Source organism: Cryptomeria japonica, chromosome 4 (assembly GCF_030272615.1).
Source record: "Cryptomeria japonica chromosome 4, Sugi_1.0, whole genome shotgun sequence".
Taxonomy (NCBI): Eukaryota; Viridiplantae; Streptophyta; class Pinopsida; order Cupressales; family Cupressaceae; genus Cryptomeria; species Cryptomeria japonica.
In genome coordinates, this window is record NC_081408.1 from 96841626 (window position 1) to 96848789 (window position 7164).

The window sequence follows — 7164 nt, forward strand, 5'->3', positions numbered from 1 at the left end:
AATGCTAAAATGCTATTCTAAAAAAGAGAGGCTTAAATGCTTGATATAATTAGACTATAATGTAGATGCATGAAACTTGGATATGGAGGATGAAGAACGTGAGCTCTATTTATAGAGGAAATAGGGCAATGGATGGTTAAGATTCAATAATCTTAACAATGGCTAGGACTGAAAGTTATTGAATCCATGTTTACAATTTTCACCAATGAAATGGTGACAATTGTCAACAAGAGGTGGCTTGAGAGGGGATGCAAGAGGCATTAAATGCCTGAGAAGACATGAGGGTCACCCTAAGAGAGTGTGGTTAGGGTTAACCAGTGGATAAAGCTTTTACCCAAAGGGTAAACTCTTGTGCAAGGGTTAATAGGATAACTAGGGTCAAAGCCATGAGTGCTTGATGAGACCCTTGGGTTAAATTAAGGTTAAGTTAGAGAGAAAGTCTCTAACCATGTGGTAAGGTTGAGTTAACCATTAAAGGTTTGGGAGACTTTGAGGGTTAACTTGTTGAAGGCATAAAGCCTTTAATGCATTTTTAAGACTTTGGGGGATTTTTGAGAAGTGACTTCTCTTAAGGAATGTGCAAATGTTTAAGAGATGAATTAGGCTAATTTAGGATGATTAGAAGAATCTAGAAGGTTCTAGAAGAAGATTAATTATGCAAGTGGATTTGTTAGGAGAATGCAAGTGGGAGAAACCAAATTTTAATTAAAATGAAATGTTTTATTTCAATTAAAATAGATGCAACTTGCATTTATAGGAAAATACAAGTGGGGGGTATAAATAAATCTAATTTATTTATATGCAAGGATAAATTTAATTAAAATGGAGAAAGGATATTTAATTAAATAAAGTGATTTATTTAATTAAAGGCTAGAAAGGGGAGGGGTTTAGATGAGTTTAATTAAATAAATTGAATAAATCATTTAATCAAATAGATGAAAATGATGAAATTAATTAAATAAGATCTAATTAATAAGGGGATGTGGTTGAAATAAATATTAAATATTTATTTAAGGTGGTCAGATTTATACATGTACATTTTGCCCCTCTTTGAAGTGATGTGTGTGCAAATGTTGATTCAAAGAAAATTGCTGGATATGCTGCCAAAATTTTATCGATATGATGTTGTTGCCAAATTTTTTTATATGATGCCCCAGATGCGGATTTGATAAATGATATTGATGATGCCGCCTTGGGAGATGAATCAAGGGTATGTGTGAAAGATTTGTAAATTTTTCAAATTTGTGATTGTTCGAGTTGATTGTGATATGATAATGTTGACGATGTCAGATACACATGATTTGATTCATCTCCTGAAAAAAAAAGATGTTGATAAGGTTAATAATGAAAAAGTGGAAAAAAATAACATGGCCCACTTATTAACCCTAGGATTTACCCTTTTAAAAGGTAAAAAGTGATTTTGAAAAGTAATTATACACGTGTGTTCTTGCAATTTGGAGATTTGGAGCTCTGACCTGTTAGTTAGATGAGAGGGTGGGGGGGGGGGGTGAAATCAGATAAACTCACAATACAAAATATTCATTAGATTCAACCTCAGTAGAACTTACTTGATATGCAACTATGACTGTAAATCATTCAAACTCAAAAACTGATAAACTTGAAACAACAAAACACATTTTACACCAGATTTAACGTGGAAACCCAAATAGGAAAAAACCACTGTGGGATTTCGGACCCACAAAGAAAATATACTCTTCTAGAGTATGCTCGGTTAAAAGCCAATCCTGTTAAAGATTACATAAACACATTGCTAGATGTGGTCAAGGGATTTCCCTCAGATTTATCAAAATCTTGTACTTTGTTAGAGGTGACCTTGTCAAAGGATTTCAAACACTCATTCAGAATGTTACCTTGCTAGAGGATTTACAAATAAGACTGTTAGGTCCACTCGGTTAAGAGATTTCCTGTCACTTACAAAAATAAATAACAATAATAAAATATATCTGCAACTTCACATCTGAAATGTTAAAGAAGACTCTATGTGCTCAAAATAATCTTGTCAAAAGACTTATCTTCCTCCTTGCTGGGCTTCTCAATCTGTTCTTCAATCAAATCTTCAATCTTCTGTACTCGGTAATCACCTCTGCAGTATCACTGCTCTTCTATTTGCCCGCATACTTTGTTCATCAACTTTTCTTTATTTATAAGCAATTCCTAATTTCTCAATCTCCTTAATCACATTTCCCATGATTAATCTTAGCCATCAAATCTGCAAACTTGACTAGGTTCATTGAATCCTTCAAACTGAAAAACATTTTATCTTTCCTTGAAACTTGTATTCCTTCCTTGGTACTTGTGCTCGGTTATGACTGTTCAATTTGTGCTATAGATCTAACTCTTGAATTTTCATTGCCGTTGATCCTTAACAAACTTCTTGCATGACATTCCAATCTTCTATAAATCTCCAGCTCATTGGCATCCTTCATTTAATAATGTATTTATTCATCCAATGCATTCTGTTACTACTCGGTTGATACTTGGTAAATACTGAACTTTACTCAGTAACTTCTTTCTTCTTTAACTGACACTAATAACCTTGGTGTTTACCGACTGGCTCCTTGCTCAGTAAAATAGAACAGTATCAAACCTTTACTCATTCTGTTGCATGAAATCTTTTCTCCTTCTTATTCAGCCTTCGAATACACATATATAGTATATCAAAACAATCAAAATATTATAATCTCATCACTGTCTAACTCGGTAATAGTTGCCCATTAAATAACTTATTACTCCCCTTCATTTTCACATTCTTTCTTTGCCACTTACCGACATCTTTATACTCATCAAAACATACTCTTTAAGATATGGCAACATCATACTGAATCAAAAAATCAATTGCTTGACATCAATGACAAAATAATATTATTAAGACAGTAATCATCCTTTATCAATTATATCATCAATCTCCAACAACCTTCTCAATATCATCATACCAACAAACTTAATGTAATGCCAACAATCTCCCCGTTTGGCATTGATGGCAATACCAACTTGATTTATTCCAATTGATTCAGACTGCTGTTATTCTTCTCCTATTATCCTTGAGCTGTAAACTTCTCCTGTAATTATCTCCCCCTATCATTAGTCTTCTCCCCCTTTGAAAACAATGCCAAAAGTAAAACTGATTCATGATTACTTCCCCTGTGAAGTAATTTCCTTGTTGTTAAAACATATACAAATGTATCATCTTAGTCTCGGTCAAAGCATCTTGTCTTCATTCACTATTTCCTGCACAACTTTAGACAACCTTCTAAAGTGTGTAAATCAACATCAACTCACAAATAGTATTCTATAGAGTCATAGAATTGATGCTTTCACTGAACTCTGTCAGTGAGTACTAGATAGGGGTAGGACCCCTAACTTACTTCTAAGATACTCAAAAGTGTCCCTTGGCAGTGGCTTTGTGAAGATGTCTGCTATTTGTTCCTTTGGGCTAACATATTCCAGCACAACTTTCTTTTCTTGAACTTCTTCTCTTAGATAATGATACTTTATAGAGATATGCTTTGTCTTAGAGTGCATTACCAGATTCTTTGAAATGTTAATAGCACATGTATTATCACAAAATATAGTTACTTGCTTGGTAACTATCTCATTCATACCTTCGAACAATTGTTTGATCCATGCTATATTGGTACAATTCAATGCTGTAGCGACATATTCAGCTTCAGCTGTTGACTATGAAATACATCCTTGTTTCTTGCTATGCCAACTCACTAGTCTTTCTCCCAAAAAGAAAGCTCCACTGCTTGTGCTTTTCCTGTCATCAATATTTCTTGCCCAATCAACATCAGTATAGACTTTTAAGTTAGAATCATTCCTCTTTTTATATAGTAAACCATAATCTTCAGTGCCTCTCAAGTATCTGAAAATTCTCTTGATTGCTATCATATGGGTTTCTTTGGGATCTGTAGAATATCTTGTAGCTATACCTATTGCATGTGCTATATCAGGCCTGTTGTGAACTACATATTGCAACTTTCCAATCATAGATCGGTAAAGTGTCTCATCAACAGATGCCGATTCATCATTCTTTGATTGTTTACAATTAGTAGTCATAGGAGTACTTACAGGTTTAGAATCCTCCATTCCAAATTTCTTCAAGATTTCCTTTATATACTTGGATTGAGTAATGAAAAATCCCATTTTTCATTTGCAGTATTTGTAAACCTATAAAATACTTTATTTCACCGATTAATGACATCTCAAATTCTTTTCACATTTCATTTCCAAAGTTCTTGCATAAAGAATCATTTCCACAAAAAATAATATCATCAACAAATATAGCTGAAATCAATATTCCATTATCCTCATCATTCTTCATATACATGTTGTTGTTTTCACTAGTCCTCATAAATCCAATCTTGATTAAGTAAGAGTGCAACCTTTCATACCATGCTCTAGGTGCTCGCTTTAGGCCATATAAAGCTTTGTTCAACTTACATACCTTATCTTTATTCTTCTCTTCAATAAATCCTTTAGGCCATTCAATATAGACTTCTTCTTCTAGTATACCATTCAAAAATGCAAATTTGAAATCCATTTGATATACCTTGAAATTTTTGTAAGTAGCATATGCCAACAATGTTCTCACTCCCTCAAGTCTTGCCATAGGTACAAAAGTCTCACCATAGTCTATTCCTTCTTCTTGAGCATAACCTTTGCAAACTAGCCTTTCTTTATTCCAAATGACCTCACCTTTTTCATTTAGCTTATTTCTGAAAAATCCACTTTGTACTAATTACATTTTTCTCTTTTGGTCTCGGGACCAGTGTCCATGTTTCATTTTTCTTGATTTGTTCAATCTCTTCTGTCATTGCATTCACCCAATCTTCATTGCTTAATGCCTCTTTTACTATCCTCAGTTCAAACTCGGATGTCAGACGTGTTCTGTCTCAGTTTGTTCCTTGTCATCACTGGATCATCCTTATCTCCTATAATCTGACTTGATGCATGATTTCTTCTGACATATTTTTCTAATATAGGCTCGGTAGGCTCTGTATGATCTTCTTCATCACTCGGTAACTGAGTATTTTCTTCATCGGCTTACTCAGTTAGACTTCTCGGTTGTACATATACAAACTCTTCATAATCTTCTGGTTCTTTGGAGTTTCCTTCATCATTCCTTTCTGCAAATTCACCAATTTTCACATTTGCACTTTCCACTATTTTGTTAGATGATTTGATCAGACATTTAAATGCTTTACTCCTAGAGGAATAACCAAGAAATGTTCCTTCCTCACTTTTCTGATCAAATTTTCCATTTCTGTCATCTTTGTGAACATAACATCTACTTCCAAATATTTTAAAATAACTTACATTTGGTTTCTTGTCATACCAGATTTCATACGGTGTCTTCATAGTTCCTTTCTTCAGTTGTACTCGTTTCAGGGTGTAAACTGTAGTGCTTATTGGTTCTCTCCAAAATATTTGAGGTACTCTCTTCTCTATCATCAAAGTTCTGGCACAATCTACAATTGATCTATTTCTTCTTTCAGCTATCCCATTTTGCTGTGGTGTTGTCGGTGCAGATACTTGTCTCTTTATACCATGATCATTGCAAAATAAGTTAAATTCATCTGAAATGAACTCTCCTCCTCTATCAGATCTTAGACATTTCAACTGTCTTCTTGTTTCATTTTCAACTTTTGCCTTATACCATTTGAACATTTGAAAGGCTTCTGATTTCTCATTTAAAAACATAACTGACATCATCCTCGAGTAATCAAACACAAATAATATGAAGTATTTATCACCATAATAACTTTGAAATTTCATAGGACCACAAAGATCAGTGTGTACAAGATCTAAAATTCCTTTAGAAGTGTAAGAATTACTTGTAAAGCTTGATTTTATCATCTTACCCATCTGGCATCCTTGGCATATTGCATTCTCAGGTTTTTCCAAGCTTGGTACCCCTCTTACTCGACGCTTCTTACTTATTTTGATCAGGTTATCAAAATTTACATGACAAAACCTTTTATGCCATAACTAGGTATCTTCTATTTTTGCATACAAACAATTGTTCCGAGTTGAGTCAAGACGAAATATATTACCTCTTGTTTGAGTCCTGGTAGAAACCAACTTTCCATGTTTGTCATGAACTTTGACAATTCCTTTCTGAAATTCTATTCGGTATCATGTATTATTTAGCTATGCTACACTCAACAAATTTTATTTTAGACCTTCAACCCAATATACATCATCACATTTAGCATTGTCAAGAAGTGTGATAGAACCTTTACCTTTCACAGGACATGGTGCATCATTACCAAATCTTACATAACCTCCATCATAATCTTCTAATTTAAGAAACTTGTATTTATCACCTGTCATGTGATGTGAGCACCCACTATCTATAATCCAAGAATCATTATTATTAATGTGCGATATTAAGGATTTTTCTTCATACCTTTCTTCATCTGATCCATCTTTGATAGCCACATATACAACTTCCTTTGTCTCAGTCCCATCAGATTTTTATCATTGGATTCCTCATCAGCTACTAGGCATGTCTTTCTATCTCTCCTTCTGAAGTCTCGGTGCCCTCTATATTGGTTGTCTTTTTGTCTGTCATCTCGGTATTCTCTCTTTTCACTAGATTCTTTGTCAGGACAGTTTGAAGCCATATGTCCAATTTATCACAGTTAAAACATTTCAAAGGTAACTTTCCTTTATACTTACCCTTGCCTCTCGGTAACCTTCTGGCCAATAATGCTTCAAACTCTTCTTGCTTTCTGATTTCCTCATATAGTTTGTGTACTTCTTCCATGTTTTTGCAAAATCTCTCACTTGCTCCACTATGATTTCCTTCAGCATACTTATACATTCTATCATTGTAATCATTAGATTCACCAAGATGAAAAGAACTGAATGCAGATTCAACTTTGTTAACCGAAGACCCATTGTTATCAAAATTACTCAACTCAAAAGCATGTAGCTTACCGATAGTAACATCCAAAGAGACTGACATGTTTGGTACATACCTTAATTCATTAATTGCAGAGACTCAAATGGCATAAGTAGGTAGAAGTGTTCTCAACAACTTACTTGTTACATCCTTTTCTTCAATAGTTCCTCCTGCTCCTTTGATTTGATTGACAATTTCCTTTAACCTTGTACTGTATTGGATTATGTTCTCAC